General features: G+C 54.9%; 1 protein-coding gene across 6 annotated transcripts in view; it reads left to right on the top strand.

Annotated features, from left to right (window-relative positions):
- Nucleotides 1-3,629: 3,629 nt before the first annotated feature.
- The window catches only part of CRISPLD2 (cysteine rich secretory protein LCCL domain containing 2), a 139,537-nt gene continuing 125,371 nt past the window's right edge, over nucleotides 3,630-17,795 (top strand). For 5 of the 6 annotated variants that reach the window (XR_014140764.1, XR_014140763.1, XR_014140765.1 and 2 more), the window contains exon 1: nucleotides 3,630-3,788. The gene's annotated coding sequence lies outside the window, so the exon portion shown is untranslated. Of the gene's footprint in view, nucleotides 3,789-14,740; nucleotides 14,997-17,795 lie in introns of those variants that run through there. The other variant, XM_081806285.1, reaches the window with a different exon arrangement.

Genomic DNA, 17,795 nt, shown 5'->3' with positions numbered 1-17,795 from the left:
AAGGATCCAAGTGGCCATTCCCTTCCCAGGAGGACTCCTGGGTGCATCTTGGCCCTTTCCCAGGTTCAGAGCTTCTCAGGAACCCACATTCCCCATAACACATCATTTTACTCGAATTCAAATATTACTTTCTGGAAATTGGATTCTAAGATTGCACAGTGATGGAAAATTGTTGATCAAGATTAAAATTATCTGTCTCTTGTTTTAGTTTGTTGACTCTAGTAACAGTAATATTAACTAATTCTTGCCATGTGCCAGACCCTGTTCTAATTTTTCCTTAATTAATGTATGTAATGTAAAACCATTTAATGTTTTAAAGGCAGCCCACAGAAAGACGCCATTGTCATTACCCTCAGTTTACAGATGGGGAGCTGAGCACAGGCCAGGTGCTTGGAGGTAGAGGAGTTGGGATTGGGTCCCATCCTGACTGGTGCCAAACGGTGGCACCAACCAGCAGGCTACAGACTCAGCCTGCCCCTTTGGAGCCTGGGAGGCTGTTGTCACTCAGGTCAGGTGACTTGAGAAAAGACACACACAGCTGGTGCGTGGTGGAGTCAGGATTGGAACTCCTCCACGGACATGCAAAGGTGATGCTCACTCCACTGGATTGCCTAGCTTAGCCCCATAAGAAGGATGGATTATCTTTTATTGAGTATCTGCTCGGTGCCAGGCTGTGTCTGCAAATTCCACGTATCTTGTCTGCAAATTCTTTGATCTTCACCTGTTGAGAAGGGTGATCTGTGTCTTCTCTCCCTGACCCTCGGCAGGCTCTGTGATTCAACTAGGAGTACAGCTCAAGTGATGTTCTCTGATTTCCAGTGCCGGGTCATAAAAGGCCATGCACCTTCCACCCGCTTCTCTTGGGAGGCTTGTTGTGGGGGAAGTAAAATTCTGACTATGCCGAGACTGCCTTCCAGGAAAAACCACGTGGGGGCAGATCAGTCGAGCCGTCCTGCTGAGCTCCCGCCACGTGGGTGACAGCTTGGATGTCCAGCCCAGCTGAGCCCTCAGATGCTGCCACCCCAGCCAACATCTGATGGCAACCACACGAGAGACCCCTAAGCAAGAACCATGCAACCAGGCCTTTCCCAGATGCCTGATCTACAAAAGTATGAGCAAAATACAATGGTGGTTTTAAGATACCACGTTTTGGGTAATTTGTTACAAAGCAAGAGTAACCATAATGTCCCATCTGAGAAATGTTTGCCAGACTGGGATGTTAAAGAGAAACGAAATAGCTCAGAAACGCTCAGTGGATCCACCCTGCAGCAAACCCAGACTCCCTAATCCCCTCGGGTCACCTGGTTTAGAGGCCAAGGTCATGAGCTGTGGTCCTGCACCGCCTGAGTTGCGGTCCCAGCCCCAGCACTCAATAGCCAAGTGACCCTCACCTACCTCAGCCTCAGTTTCCCCATCTATAAAACAAGGCCAACTAAAGCCCCTCTGCTCATCAGGTTGTAAGAGGGTCACAGGCAGATGCCAGGGAAGCCCTGGGCACAGGGCCCGGCACGTGGAAGTGCTTGCTGGACGTCAGTGGGCAGGGGTGGGCATGGTCAGATGCCAGGCCTTGGAGGCTCAGTGGGTCAGATAAGAAGCGGGGGTGGGGGGGTGGGGCAGATAAGGAGAGGACTACAGAGGGAAAGGAGAGGGGTAAGGGTCTGGAAGGTTCCGTGGTGTGCAGGGTACTGGGGCAGGGGCTGCCAGGCTGGACAGGAGCCGGGAGGCTGGTGAGGGGATGACACTGTTGAGAGGCGCCCCCCGGTGGCAGCTGTGTCAGCGGTGCCCCTGGAGTGCCTGGCCCGGGAAGGGTGTCCCCAGAGCCATCCTGGACCAACAGGGAGTCCACTGAGTTACCATAAAAAGCAACAGTAAGGAGGTGGGGGTTCAAGTTAGCAGAGCTCTGGACATTTAAGTACGAACTACCCCCACCCCCATGTGAAACCTGATCCTGTGTAGCTTTCCTTCCTCTCCTCTTTTCCTGGGTGGGGACCCAGTTTCTTCCACTCCCCCGAACCCAAAGCTTGTTGGTACATGGGCAGTGGCAGCCGAGTGAACGAGAGCATGAGTTCAAATCCCAGTTCCTCCCCTCGGGAGCAGTGTGGCCTCTGGAAACTACTTGCACCGGGTGCCCAGTTTCCTGATGATAACAGCACCACTCTGGGGCGGGGGGGGGGAGGGTTGTGGTGGGGGGGGGAGGTTGACAGGATAACGCATGTGAGGCCCGGTGCCTGATGAGCATCTCTTCCCCGTCCGGGTTTGTCTTTTGTCGAATGAGGGACTTGTTCTGGACCACAGGATACGCCAGTGTTTGGAACAGAGCCCGGCACACAGTAGGTGCTTAGTAAGTTCTGCATGAATGTGGAGCTAGCCTGAAGCTTCAAAAGTAAAAAGAGTAAAGGGAACAGACAGATAACAACCATAAATGTGCCTGTGCCAACTTCTTACTGGTGTTTGAGCGGCACCAAAACCCTGGCAAGCGTTGGGGCTTTCGGAACTGAGCCACGCATTGCCCGCCCACTCGCTGTCCATCTTGGCTCCCCAAATGCTCTGACCCTCTGGATGCCCCCGATGCTTGAGATTCCAGAGGGGCCCTGTCCGCCCTGCCGGAGCTGCAGACCACAGGGGCTGGTGCAGAGTGACCCGATCGGAGTGTGTGGAAGGAGCAGGTGATTCCCGGTCTTCATGCAGGGACGCGCCACGTGAGGACGGGCTCCCCCTGCCCTTGTCCGCCCGCAGGGGGTCCACACTCTCCTCTAGTCCTTCACCCCCTCTAGCCTTGGTTTCTTCGCCTGCCAGCAAGGGCCTTGGATTTACGTGTTTCAAAGGCAGCGCCTTCTGGCTCTAAATGGATTCGTATTTGCCTGCGCAGGTTAAGGATGCTAAATGCCTGTGGGCAAAATGTAACTAGAGCAAGGCTGCTGCACCCCAGCTGTGGGACTAGCGACAGACACTCTTTTCTCCAGGCCTCAGGTGTCTGATCTGCGAAATGGGATCACTTCCCGCATAGCAGATTCCTGTGAACGCGTACTGGGATAATGAAGGGCAAGCGCCTAGCCTGGAGCACGGTTTCTTGGTCTGCACACTGGGAATGCGCGTGTGCGTGTGTGTGTGTGTGACGAGTGGAGTTTTCTGCCACCGTGTAGAGGATGGGAGTAAATATAGCAAGTGTGTATTCTGTGCCACAGTTTACAGAGCCCACACCCTTCCCGGTTTTATTTGCTACAATCCCGGGAGGTCACTTCCCTATTCCCATTTTCCATTTGAGGCACAGAGAGATGGGACTTGGTAAATTTGCCAACCCCCGGTGGAAAGTGCTTGGCACCTCGCCGGACGCACAGTAAGCGCTCAGAGGAAACGATATTTTCATGGTCACGCTGAGGAAAGCGAGCGCGTCCTCTTCTCAAGCCCCAATCTTAGGACGCTCTGGTCCAGCCCTGCGCGCGCCGCCCCCTGCCCCCTCACCCCCATTCCTGGCGCCCGCGGGACTCCCGGGGGGCGGGGAGGGGAGAAGGGCGGAGCCGGGGGCGGGACTACGCGTCGCGGCCCTATCACCGCCGCCGGCCTCCGGGGGCGTGGCGCGGAGATTCTATAAGAGGCTGCGCGCAAGGCCCCTGCATCCACCGCATCCCTCCGCTGCCCCGGTGTGTGGTGCCTGCGACAGACCCCCTGTGCGACCCGCCGTGCGTCTGTGCGACCCGCTGTGCCGACCGTGTCCACTGCGTGCGCGCTGCTGCCGCTGCACGACACGGGAGACACCGGCGTGGTGGTGATTGGAGAGCCCTGCGGAGGTAAGTGTGACTTTGCTTCCTCTCCTCTCCAGGCTGCGATCCACTCCACTAATCTATGAGTTGAATTAACCAGAGCAGATCCCATGTCTTGGGGCTTACTCTGTGCAGGCACTGTGCTGGGCGCGCTACCTGCGGCTCAGAACCGGGCTCAGCCGCATGGCCTTTCGTAGATGGAGAAACTGAGGCTCAGAGAGACCAAGGCACTTGTCCAAGACCTCACAACCAGGGAGCAAGGGAGTCGGGACTCAAAGCCGGTCTAACTGCAGATTCCTGCTCCTTGAGCCTGGGTACTCTTGCCTCCCTTTGCAGCTCGCTAGCATCTGTTGCATTCCTGTGTACGCAGTGGGTGTCAATAAATGGAAAACTGATGGTGTGAATGTGGCAGGGGTTTGAATGTGTCTATCCACGTGTGGATGGTCAGGGTGATCCTAACGGTGTGTGCATTCTGCTAGGGTTTACAGGGCCACGCCCCTTTATGATTTTATTTGCAACAAACCTGTGAGGTAGCCTTTCTCTTCCCATATTTCAGATGAAGATACTGAGGGTCAGAAAGGGGAGGTGAGTTGTCCAGTTAGAGCCAGGGCAGCAACCCAGCTCTCTCTGCCTCCGAAGCTCCGTGTCCAGGTGTGGGGCATGCCAGAGTTCCTGCAGGCTTGGGAACACATGCTGGGTCTCTTTTTTTTTTTTTAAAGATTTTATTTATTTATTTGAGAGAGAGAGAATGAGAGACAGAGAGCATGAGAGGGAGGAGGGTCAGAGGGAGAAGCAGACTCCCTGCCGAGCAGGGAGCCCGACGCAGGACTCGATCCCAGGACTCCAGGATCATGACCTGAGCCGAAGGCAGTCGCTTAACCGACTGAGCCACCCAGGCGCCCCCATGCTGGGTCTCTTTAGCCAGACTGGACATCTGCATACACTCCTTGTGGGGGAAGAATTGTGCTGGAAGCTGAGGACTTGGCTCCGTGGTCCCGGGGAGATCAGCTGCCCTAGATGGACAGGGCCAGGGCAGGCCCCTTGTGTGGTGCAGACTCAGAGCCTCCCTTGGCCAGGACTTGGCTGGTGGACGAGTCAGAAAAGGCTTAGCTGATGCCTGCTCATTGAAACCTAACTTGAGCTGGGCATCTTTTATCCAAAGGCTGAGCTGCTGCTCCGGTTGAGAGAAGCAGCTGGGAGCCTGTGCAAATGCCCAGCTTGCCTGGCAAAGTGGGTTTGTACCTTTCCACCCTGAGCATTTGGGTGCCATGTTCCGGCAGAATCTGGTGTCCCTGCCTTCCCCAGTAGGGTCATCTAGGGTCTAAATCTGCCAGGTGAGAGCCCAGGGTCCAGCAGAACAAGATGAGAGGCATGCCCTCTTCTCCAAATAGACTGAGAGGGGGCCTGTGAAGGTTCTTGGTGTTTTGTGCACCTCATTTTCTGCTTCTGCCTCTGATCTGGCTGTTTCCACACGGGAAGGAGGAGCAAAGGTGTGGGAGCTGTATTGCTGGTGTGACAGGTGTGAGGCCCTGCCACTTCCCTGCGTTTTCATCCCTGCCACACACCTGGGCAGTCGGCCTCTTGATCCCCATTTCACAGATGAGTAAACCAAGGCTCAAAGAGGTAAAGATCATGCAGAAGGTCTCCTAGCTGATATGCCATGCTGTCACCTCCAGGTTTGTCTGGTTGCAGACCTTGTGCTCTTAACTGCTGGGTCCTGCCTCCTTTAAGACATTTCTTTGCCCAACCACTAACTCCACCTCCGGACCTGACCTGCACACAAAATTTCGTGTTGTCTGAGAGAGATTCCAGTAAAATCTCTCAGCAGAGTTAAGCCCAAGCCCCCAGGTTCCCAATAATATGCACCCAGGGAGGAGAAAGAGAGCGATTTGGATTCTTTACAGAGTCTCTGAAGATGTAGGAGTGGGAGTCGTAACATTTATAGTAATACCGGCAGCTGATGTGTACCTGACACTCAGCATGAGCCAGATGTGGCCGGGCTTTACATGGGTCATCTCATGGCCTTCCGTAGGAGGCGGACACTGGGCTGTCTTCCTTTTTACAAGGAGGAAATTGAGTCTCGGAGTGATGAAGGCATGTATGCGACATGACAGAGGCAGGGCAGGGGAGAGCGGCCCTCCAGGCTGGGTCCCACCCCAGACTCTGGAAGAAGGCTGTTTGTCACAGCAGAGCTGGCTGAGAGGGCTTCTCGTGCCATGTGGGATCTGGATCCCTGTCCGACTTAGGGGTGGGCCCGGACAGGGGATACCCTGACACGGGGGCCGGGGCTCTACTCTGCTGACAGGTATCAGTGTCAGCGTGTGGACAGCCCTGCTCGGGGACCCAGATCAGCCTCTGGACTGCAGAGGAGAGCTGGCTTGGCAGGGGAGGGCCTGGAGCCTTGGCAGAAGAACACGAGGCCTCTGGGAGTCCCACACTTCATCCCTCCCTCCAAGACCCCTCGTTGGATATCTGGCCTTTTGTAGGTTGCATTTGAAAACTGGCTTTTAGAGGCGGGACCCTCAAATGCTGACCTCTTTGGCCTTGTGGGAGCTGGAACATTTCTTTGCTCTGTCACCAGCGTAATTTACTACGTATGGGAGGTGCCTCTGTGTCTGCTTGCTCCAGACCTAGGAGGCTTTTTTTTTTTTTTTTTGTAAACTCACTGGTTTTTGATCAGTCCCAGATGTGCAAGCCCAGCATCACTCAAAGGGGCTGATGGCTTGTCAAGAAAGGAAAATAGGGACGCCTGGGTGGCTCGGTCTGTTGAGCGGCTGCCTTCGGCCCAGGTCATGATCCCAGAGTCCTGGGATCGAGTCCCACATAGGGCTCCTCGCTCAGCGGGGAGCCTGCTTCTTCCTCTCTGTCCCTCTGCTTGTGCTCTCTCTGTCAAATAAAATCTTTAAAAAAACAAAAAAAAAAGAAAGGAAAATACAACACGGGCATCATTTCATTTCATCTTCAGTTAATGAAGCTGAGTAGCTGCTCAACTCTTCTGAGAGGACGGGGACCCCGAGCCTCTCCGAAAGTCCTAACTGAGGTATACCGTGTTCTGGAACAGGAAGGCGAGGGCAGATCTGGGTGGTGGTTGGTAGGACCCGCCATAACCTTTTTTCTTCTTTCTTTCCTTGAAAAAATTATTTTCATGTGGTAAAATACGCATAAGCACAAAATTTACCATTTTAACCATTTTAAAGCGTAGAGCACAGTGGCATTGTGCATGTTTACAATGCTGTGCACTCAGCACCCCTGTCTGGTTCCGGAATGTCCTCGTCACCCCCAAAGGACACCCCGTAGCCATTGTTACCCGGTCTCTCCTCCCCAGCCCCCCGGCGACCACCAGTCTGCTTGCCATCTCTGTGGATTTGCTTATTCTGGAAATCTCATATAAATGGAATGATGTGATATGTGGCCTTTTGTGACTGGCGTCTTGCACTCAATGTGATGCTTTCAGAGTCCCTCCATGTTGTAGCGTGTATTAGCGTTTTGCTCCTTTTTCATGGCCGAGTAATATTCCACTGTGTGGATGGACCACATTTCATTTATCCGTCCTTCCATCCATGGACGTTTGGGTTGTTTCCACCATTTGGCTGTTGTGAACAACGTTGCTGTGGACACGTGTAGACACATCTTTGTTGGACCAACTCTTTGTGTTGTTTTGGGTCCGCACCTAGAAGTGGGATTGCCAAGTCACACGGTCACTTTGTAGTTAACTTATGGAAGAAACCGTGTTCTCCCTTCTTGGCTTCCTTCTTGAAGAAGCATAGACTCAGGTCATCTCACTGCAGAACAGATCAGGGCCCTCCGCCGTGGACGCAGGGAAATCTGGGTGTTCTGGGGGAGGTGTTGGCATTCTCCCCAGGGTCATGGCAGCAACTGGTGGAGAATCCCATCTGAGGCATTCTGCCCCAGGCTGTGTACTTGTGGGTGTTCCTGGACAGACCCCGCCCCCCCTTGTCATGGCCATGAGGACAGACAGTTTCTCGTGGTTCAGCCCCAGGGAGATTTATCTTCTCTGATTGTCTGAAGTGCCGTGTCAGCTTAGACAAAAACCACAGGTTCCGGGGAAAAAGAAATTCATAATGCGGATCATGCAACTTCTGGACCATCATTTAAAAAATATTATAAATTATGAAATCCCACATTTTCAACCCAAATTTCTGAACCGTGTCCCATTGTGAGTGCAGGAGGGCAGCATCCCAGAAGGAAAAAGAATAGAGCTTCCATTTCATTCGTAGTCAAATGGTCCTGGAATCGAGCCTGCTCTAAAGTTCTTCCAGACTGGAAAAAACCCACTCTGATCTCTCTAGGGTTGGGAGCTGGATGGCACCTGCTGGGACCAACTTGATAAGAGCCTGAGAAATCCTTCTAGAGCAGAGGCTAGGAAAGGTGATAGAGAGTGCCCCAAGCGGAGGGACCATGTGTATGCAAAGGCCTGGAGATGGGGAGGGGCCTGCACCCGTGGAAAATGGCAAGGAGTTCCGTATGGCTAGAGTCTGAGCATCAGGCCCTCAGGCCCAGAGTGGCAAGGGTCTGCCCTGAGGGTAGGGTGAGTTTGGATTTCCTTTTTTTTCTTTTTTTAGAGAGTGAGCATGTGTGCAATTGGGGAGCGGGGGGCTGGGGGGCAAGGGCAGAGGGGGAGGGAGAGAGAGAATCCCAAGCAGGCTCCAAGCTCAGCGCAGAGCCCAACGCAGGGCTCGATCTCATGACCCTGAGATCATGACCTGAGCTGAAATCAAGAGTCAGGCACTTAACCGACTGAGCCACCCTGGTGCCCCCTGGGTCTGGATTTCCTGTCACGGGCTGTGGGGCTTGCACTTGAGAACAGATTACCGTGAAATGAGCAGTGTTCCCCAAAGTGTGGGGAGCCATCCCCACTGGTCCCGACCGAGCCTGTGCACAGACAAGCCGCAGAGGCGCCCCCTCCAGGAGCTGACCTTTTAAGTCAAGGCGAATGTGGGCGTGCTGCCTGAACCCAACAGCTGCCCCACACCATGCTCCCCCCTTGTGGCAAAGACAGAGCGCCCTCGGCATAAAAGTCTGTGGCTGGCTTCCGTGGCCAGCTGGGAGGCCCTCGCTTTGTTCTGTTTTCAACACGTGAAGTTTTACTCCTGCCTTCCGTTCGAGGCAGAAGTGATCATGTTGTTTGCAAATGGTGGGGATGGAAAGTTACCATTTCCAAGGAGAAATGTCCGCATTGAGGGTGCGGGCCACCTTACATAAAAGTACACAGTATGGACTGGCGCAGGTAGCCGGGCAGGGCGCGGGGGGGAGGTAGGTGTGCCGAGGGTGGGACTTTGGGAAGTGCTGCGTTCGGGTGGGGCATGAGACTTGAGACTGTTCCAGTCTGGGGCCACAACTGTCAAAGTGGGGCCCCCCTCCAAGGGGGGCACAGCAGTACCTGGGAACTTGTTAGGAATGCCGACTCCCAGGCCCCATCCCAGGCTTCCTGAATCAGAAGCTACGAGGGTGGGCCAGCAATCTGTTTTAATGAGGCTTCCGGCACTGTCTGGCTCAGGCCTGAAGGTGAGCCCTGCCACCCTATACAGCTGATGAAGACTTGCCTTGGGGCCCCGGCACCAACATGGGGTGGGGATGGCTGGCTGGTGGGGGTGGATGTGAAGTTGTGTGGAAGGTTCTGGATATAGGGCCTGGTGCGACCAGAGAGGTCACACGGCCAGACGGGAGTAAGAGCCTTGGGGGCTGGGATGGCCACCTCCGTGCAGGGTCGAGAGGCCCCTTCACAAGCTGTTGGCAGATTCATGGCTTTTCTTCCAGGAGAACACTCAGCTTGTTGGCACTCATTGCTCTGGGGCCTGAGCAAGTGTCCGGAGGAGTCTAGCATCTTCCTTCGGAGCACATTCCCTGCCCCTGTGTGCCCAGGAGCTTTCAAAATACATCTGTTTGTAAGCCCCAAACGCCCCCTCTGGAACAATGAGCAGTTCCTCAACAGCGCTGAAAATGCGTCTGAGTGTATGTATAGCGTCGGCCGCCACCCCCGCTCTGCCCCACACCAGCTCCAACACAGCCCGTCTGTTCTCTTCCGGGGAAGCGCCTGGCCGCTGAAAACCCTGTTTATTCCCGGGAACCTTCAAGGCTCGGGCCTCACTGGCGGGGAAGGCGTTTGCAGCTTTGGCACCGCCGGACAAAGTGCCCTCTCAGACTTGGGATGAACCGGGCCCTGTCTGGGAGAGTCGCTGTCTGGTCCAAGGGGGAGGCCCCCGCCGGGCGCGGGGCTTTATCTGGGCTGCAGTCTGAAGGGCTGTCGGAGGCCAGGCCCTGGACCTGCCTCAGCCCTGAGACTCCTTGGGGACAGCCCCGAGGATCTCCTCCTCCTTGCTGCGTCTCACACTTCCCTCGGTCCGTTCTTAGAAGCCGCAGCGATTTCAAACTTGAAAAAAGTTGTATTCAAGTTTCACGTTACCAGAGAGGAGTGCGCGCTCATTGGTGCGCTGGTGGGTGACTTTTCCCCAAGTGCACAAGCTGCAGGGAGCCTGAGCTGCCCCCCCCCGCCCCTCCCCTGGCCCGGCCCCTCCCCCCCCCCCCCCGGGGGGGACCATTTGCTGACTTCTAATAGCATAGGTTGGTTTTGCCTGGTTTTGAACTTGACATAAACAGAACGGAGCCTGTTTAATCATTGGAGTCTGGCTTCTTCTGTTCGGTCTTGAGCTCTGCCCTGTGTCGTTGCATGCTGATGGGCTTTCAAAGCCTAAGTCAGACCCTGTCACCTCGGCTGAACCCCCCCCCCCCCACCTACTGATGCTCCTCTTTGCATTTGGAGTAAAAGCAGGACTCCTCACCATGGTCTTCCAGGCCCCTGGCCACCTGGCGCTGCCCTCCTGTGTGACCCCATTTCCTCCCAGCTCCACAGCTTTGTGCCTGTCCTCAGTCATGCCAAGACGGGGACCATCCCGGAGCCTTTGACCTTGTGGTTCCTGCTGTCTGGGGTTCCCCTTCCTTGAGATTTGAGCGAGACCTTGCTGTTCACCCCAGCCAGAGCGGTCCCTGTCCTTCCTCTGCCTGGAGTTACCATCCCATTCCCAGGCGGTTTTCTCACGCCTTCTGTCTTTGTCTGTTAGCTGTGATGTCCCTTCCCTCTCTCGAGGCAGACTGTCTTGCTTGCTTGCACATGCGAAGGACTCCGTGGCCACCCGGGGGCTTGCCCTGGGATTTCTGTCTGCACAGCCGTGTGGAGGTTCCATAGCCTGGTGCTGTAGGATTCTTGAGCCGTGTGTCTTGGAGCTTGGTTCAGAGCCAGGGGCCGTGACTCACCCTTACAGATACCACTGGATACCATGAATCAGGCACTGCAGGCAGGAGGCTGGTGCAGGTGGTATCAGCACCGTAGCCCGGAGCAGAGAGGATCTGAGATGCCTGAACTCACCCAGGAGAAAGGAAAGACCGTCCGTAGACAGCTCCAGAACCACTAATTCTCTCCTCATCTTCTTACCCTCCCTCCTCTATCCCTGTGAGCAATTCAGGGCCTCATTGTCCCCCTTGAGGAACTGGAAAATCAGAGGCCAAGGGACCTTTTGGGCAGCATGAGGCCCTACATGGTGAGGCCACAGTTCGAACCTGGGTCTGACCTGACATCCACGCTTTTCCTCACGGCCCTGGAGCAGTCCTTGGGAGCCCGTGGTTTCCTGATGTTTATCTGAAGCTTTGCTAAACATCCACACATGGGCAAGAAGGCAGGCGAGGGGCCCCTGGAGTCAGATATCGGGTATTTTGAGAATATATTGATTTATTATCCAGTCACTTTAAAATGGCTTTTCTTATTTACGATCTTGGTTTATATTAAACACATCTGGTTTTTAATTCTTTTTTTTTTTTTTTTTGCAAATGAGCTCTCTTCTCCTTTTGCCTAAGATTTTGTATATTCTCCACATAGTATTTAAGAAATTGAGGGATGCCTTGGTGGCTCAGATGGTTGAACATCCGACTCTTGATTTCGGCCCGGGGCATGATCGCGCGGGGTTGAGATTGAGCCCCGCTTTGGGCTTCATGCTCAGGGTGGAGTCTGCTTGAGATTTTCTCTCTCTCCCTCTCCCTCTGCCCCTCTCCCTGCTCTTCCTCTCTCCCTCAAATAAATAAATAAGGAAAATCTTAAAAAAAAAATCGGGGGGCACCCGGGTGGCTCAGTCGGTTAAGCATCTGCCTTCAGCTCAGGTCATGATCCCAGGGTCCTGGGATTGAGTCCTGCATCGGGCTCCCTGCTCAGCTGGGAGCCTGCTTCTCTCTCTGCCCCTCTCCCCAGCTTGTGCTCATGCTCTCTCGCTCTCACTCTCGCTCTCTCTCTCTCTCTGTCTGAAATAAATAAAATCTTTAAAAAAAAAATCGAATGGGTTTCGCATAGGCTCTTGTTGGCCATCTGTCTTTAGTTGTGGACAACCAGGGCTGGGGGTGGGGAGGCTGCAGAGAAGGGAAAAAAGCCTGCCTCCTACTGTGTCCAGCCCTAATTCCATGGGGAAGAGTTTAAGGAAAACCGACTGGATCCCATCGAGGAGGGGAGATTCCCCCCCCCACACACACATCCCAGGTGTCTGGTGCTTACCCAGATGCTCGTCCCTGGAGGTTCTGGCCAGTCCCGGGATCTGCCCCAGACATGCTGGGGTGTCCCTCCTCCCTCCTCCCAGCCACGGCTTCATTCCTGGAATTTTGGGTGGTTTGTGGGTATGACTGTGATCTGCCCTTGGCCCCACTCACATTTTGCGTTCCCCTCTGTGCTTCCGAGGAAGAGCAGAGCGTGGGGCACCCCTGGCCTTTCGGGCTAGCTGCTGTCACATGGGGCAGACGTGTTCCTGAATGAGCCCGGCTGACATGGGTGGGAGGTTAGAGCTGCCCTGACGTTTTGGAGAGCTCACCTTCGGGCCAGCGGCAAGAGTGTGACGATATGCATCGGCACTCGCAGACATTCTGTGTGACTGTGAGCAAGTGGCTTCTCGGTCTGGAGCCTCGGTTCCCTCACCTGTAGGACAGGGCCCATAGAGGCCATGACCCCATCAGCCTGTGGAGTACGGGAGTGGAGGACCTACTGCAGGGTCGCGTCCAGAACGGCTGGCTATGGTGTTTGCGACAAATGTTTGTGGAGCAGTTAATACTCACTGGGGTGTGAACTGGAACATGACTCAGGGCCAGCCAGCGGTGGGCTGGAACCGGCTCCTTGCGTTTTGTTAAATTTTCAGAGACCACCCTTAAACATCAAATGACATGCACTTACAGTTAACATGAGTCCTCTTTACAACGAAGGTAATGAAAACTCAGAACTTACCCTGTCCCAGCCTTCTCCTACACTTCACTGCTGTCTCTGCCCGTGAGGTGATCGGTGCCTGTCCCATCCCTGTGGCGGAAAGACCACACAATGATGTGCCATCTCGCGTCTTTCCAGAAATTCCACCGTCAGTGATCTCACACGGGTTGCTTGAAATTGGCCACTGTGGGAATGTTTGTCCCGAGGGACCTGACAAACACTACATATCAGGGTGATTTTATTTTTTTTATTTTTTGGAGTTTCGGTGTTTGGACATTTACCGGCTTCTACTGGTTCCAGCCCTCAGCAGGTGCACAGTATAGTGGGAAAGGCAGAAAGTATGAGCAGACACGATGCGGCCATGGTGAGATCTAGGGCACCTAGGGCTTCTTGACTCAGCTAAGACTGAGCCCCGGAAGGAGCACGTCGGCCCTCATGGCACGTGAACTGGGTCATTGTCATCAGTGCAAATGACCATGGACATACCTACGGGCAGTTCCTGCCCAGAGAGTCAACATTAATGCCCCAGACCTGGTTCCTTTTTATTGTTTTGATTTAAAAAAATTTTAAGTCCAGCACGGGGCCCCGCACTCGCGACCCCGAGCCGGCCAGGCTTCACGACGGTTCCTGACGTCTCGGAACCTGCTTCCCCAGAAAGCTGGGGAGAAAGTGGCCATGGCTCAAGGCACGTCTTGAGTAAAGTGTGTCTCGAATTTAGGGGACAGTTTTTAAACCCCGCACGCATTACACATTTAATATGATGTTTAAAAATTAGATTTTTGTATCAAGGCAGAGGTGGGGCTGTGAAATACTGTAATGAAGAGAGAATGGTGTTTACTCCCCGTCATTAATCCCGGGCTTCTAGAAACTTCTTCACACACTGCCTCTGTGGTGCATGTAGTGTTGTCATTCTCATGAATATAACTAACGCTTATGAAGCACCCATGTTCATGATCTCGTTCGCTGCTCATCACACAGCTCATCCCCTGACCCTAACCAGGCCAGGCAGATGAAGCCCTGCTCCTCAGATAAAAGGACGCTGCTTTCTGGAAGCTTCCTGGCGCTGAAGCATGTCCGCAGACCTGTCTGGCTTACTGACCGCTGAATCGCTGAGGTCAGACGAGCCCCGTGATTCCCGTCTACCGTATAGACGCGGCGGCCGGGGCCCAGAGCAGGGACACGCTGTGCCCACGCCACGCGGCCAGTGAGGGGCCGCGCCAGGAGCTGACTCAGCTCAGTGTTCCCGGAGGGCCTGCACCCTGCACCGTCCTTAGACGGCTCTCCTGACTTCCTCAGGAGGATGCAACCCACACATTCATTTCATAAATATTTATTGAACACCGACGTGTCAGATGTCAGCGATTCAGCAGCGAACAAGCCCGACAGGTGTGGTTGGGGCGTGATTCAGCCGTGACCCTGGAGCTGAATCGTAGCCAAGAGAGCAGGAATCCATGGGGCTGGCCCGGGGCGAGGAGGGGGCAGGTTGGGGCCGTGGGATGAGCTGTGAGAACAGCATGTGCAGGAGGGAAGAGCTTTGGCACAGCTCAGAGCTGCCGGCCGACAAACGCAGTGCTGAGATTCATCTTCCTGGCAGACGCTCCCAAACACGGGCAGAGCCCTGGTGGCGTGACGCACGGAGCCCCACACGCACTCCCTTTCTGTCACTTGCTCCCGAGAGGCGGGGTTGGGGGTGGCCTTGCCCAGGAGGTAACCCTGAGGAGGCGCCATTGCTAGATTGGGAACACGGGGGTCTGCTGATCCCCTCCGGGCCCACACAGCCCCAGCGGGGCAGCGGGGAGGCTGCAGAGCGGATACCCCGGCCATGGGCTGACAGTCCCCCACGCTTTCAGAAAGCTGGATTTCACGTCTTGGTTCCGCCTCCAACGGGTTGCACGGCCTCACCAACACCAAGCAGTGTCTCCTGGACTCAGTTTTCTTTCCTGTAAAATGGGGTCAGAAACCGCCACCTCCCTGGTGGGCTCCAGGTACGTTTAGGGGCCCTGGGCAGTGTTGTAGGAAGTTGATTCCCTGTGGCTTTCGTCAGCCAGGCTGGGGTCTTGCCACGGGCCCTGGGGCCTGAAAGCGTCATCGGTCCCCCTCCCCACCTCCCTGGGGGCCTGACATCCGGCCTGTTCTCCGGAGTCCTGTCTGTACGGTCACGGGCTTGGGTTTGTAACTGTGGCAAAGGAGTGCAAGAGCTTCCGGAGAGCGTTTCGGCTGCGCTGTTCAGCGGTCCGCGACGCGTGTCTGCAGCCACCGGAGACAGGCCGGGCGTGACAGAGTGGAGGAGGCCTTCTCTAGAAATGAGGTTTGCCCTTGGCGAGCCTCGGAGAACCGGGGCTCCAAAGAGTGCTCTTCAGAGAGCATCCGTCGACGTCTGGGGTCAGAGGTCAGCTCGCCACGTCGGAGTCACAGGCGGCAGCGATGCAGGGAGGTTGGGTGCGTGCAGGCCCGGTGATGGAGGCGTGTTTTGGTGAAAGGTCACCATGATGTAAGGTTGTAGTCCCCTGGGGGTGACACACAGGTGTCTTCTAACCGCCAGGAACCACCATCTGACCTGCAGGCCAGCGTGGATGGGGCTGCCGTGGGGCCCCCTCCCCTGCAGGCTGGTGCCGGGCACTCCAGGAAGCCCACTCTCGGGGAGACAGGGCAGCGTAAGGAAAGGGTCCTGGGGTGGGATGGGCTGCATCCCAGCGCTCAGTTTCTGCTCACCCACTGTACAACTTTGGGCTCTTCCGGACACTGCAGAGGCCTCAGTCTCCTCTTCTGTAAAATGGCAGCAGTAGAACCCAAGCCTCTGGATCATCAGGTGGGTGAGATGAGAAATCCAGGGACTGGTGTGCAGTAGGTCTCCCTCAGTGTCAGCCTCCCCAGTCGGTCCGTCGGGGACTGTACTTGTCCCTGGGAAGCCCCGAGCAGCCTCGGACAGTGCACGTGTCTCATATAAGAAAGGGTTTAAATTGTCTGATGGTGGGTGGGAAAGGGGCTGGAGTGTCTAGGCCCTAAGTTCTGGTTAAGCTGTTGGGGCGGCAGAGGCTGGAGGGGCCGCGCAGGCCCAGGGTGCTGGTGATGCCCCTGGGAAGTGGGCCTTGGCCTCCTGATTTACCTTGCACCCCCCCCACCTCCTTCCCACAGCGGCCAGTGGGGTATTGGGACCACAGTCCTGTTCATCCAGTATTTTCTCATACTTCTGGAGGCCTGAGCCCCCGCTGTGGGCAGGGCTGCTGTCCCCTGAGGCCTCTCTCGTGGGCTGTAGACACCGCCTTCTCCCTGTGGATCCTCCCTCTGTGGGTGTCTGCATCCCAATCCCCTCTCTTATGATGACAGCCGTCAGATTGGATCAGGGTTCACCTAGTGACCTCATTTTAACTTAATGACCTCTTTAAAGACCCTGTCTCCAAATACAGTCACATTCTGAGGTTCTGGGAGTCAGGACCCCAGCCTGTGAATCTGGGGGACCACAGCTCAGTCCAGAGCAGCACCGTGCAGGGTCCCGGGAGGAGAGCCTCTGGCCACCTCGTCCTCATGGTTCTGCTAAAGCCTTTGGTGTCGTCCTGCAGCCCAGACTTAGCAGGAGCGGCATGATCTGGGCCTCACTCCTACCCAGCGAGGACCCCCAGGTCCCCTGAGCTCTCGCCAGGCCAGGCCACTCTCAGAACCAACAGTGCGATGGGCATGCTTCCCCTGCGACGCTGTGAGCGGCATGACCCAGGGCATATCTGTGTTTCCCGGGTGGTGACTGGCTGAGGTGAGGCCAAGGAGGCCCTTGGAGAAATGTCTCGTCTCCTGTCCTTTGTGTTCTCTGTGGGGAGCGTGTGACTAAACCCCAGAAACGGTGCTCCCAACTCAAAAGCTGCCCTTGAGGCTTTACAAATTCTCTGTGGGGCCATGCAGACAAGGACCAGCCTCCAAGTGCTAGGCTCAGGCGGCCCCATCAAGTGCACAGTGAAGGCGGCTTGTCTTGTCTTTTGGAATAAGGTCTCACCAGTTCAGGAGAACACGCCGGAAGGATGCACATGGAACCAGCAATTGCTTCCTTGTCTTTTCATGCTTCGGCATTTTGTTTTGTTTTATTAATTGAAATTTTTAAAAACCAGAGACGTCCAAAGGATAGCATGGGCTCCCCACCCAGGTCCGGCCCCTGCGCCCACCCTCCTTGGGCTACCGCTTTGCCGTTCCTCCCAACTCAGCCTGTCCCCCTAAAGTGAACAGAGGTGGACAGTTTGCCCTATCTGCTTGAGATTTTAAAAATACAAATAATATGTTAAAGATCGAGACGAGGTCCCTCATATTCTCCTTCCCAGTTCCCCATCCCTCACCCTGGAGTCAACCAGCACCACGAACTTGGTCTGGTTCAGGTGTGGTTTTACTATATAAACACCCCCATGTACACATATGTACACACAAAGAGACACATGTATATGTGTGTATTATATATGTGTACGATATGCACATGCAATATACACATATATGTGTGTGTGTCTGTATCCATGTGTACCTGTAAGTTACACAAACTGTGGTCCGTATGTTTTAAAGTTGGCGTAAATAGGACCATTAGTGTTATATTCTCCAGCTTACTTTTCTAACCCAACACTGGATTTGGGACTTACGTATGCTGACATTCACATGGCTCTAGGTTGTTCCTTTTCCCTGCTGTGTAATACTCCACCCGACTGCCCCACCGTCAATTTACCTGTCCCCCCATGAGAGTCGTTTGAATGGTGCCCACTGGTGATTTAAGCCCCACCCAGGCTTTAGTCCAGTGGAACAGTTGAGTCCTAGGA

Source organism: Leptonychotes weddellii, chromosome 16 (assembly GCF_054177405.1).
Source record: "Leptonychotes weddellii isolate Sample4059 chromosome 16, ASM5417740v2, whole genome shotgun sequence".
Classification (NCBI taxonomy): Eukaryota; Metazoa; Chordata; class Mammalia; order Carnivora; family Phocidae; genus Leptonychotes; species Leptonychotes weddellii.
This window is presented reverse-complemented; position numbering and strand designations above follow the sequence as displayed.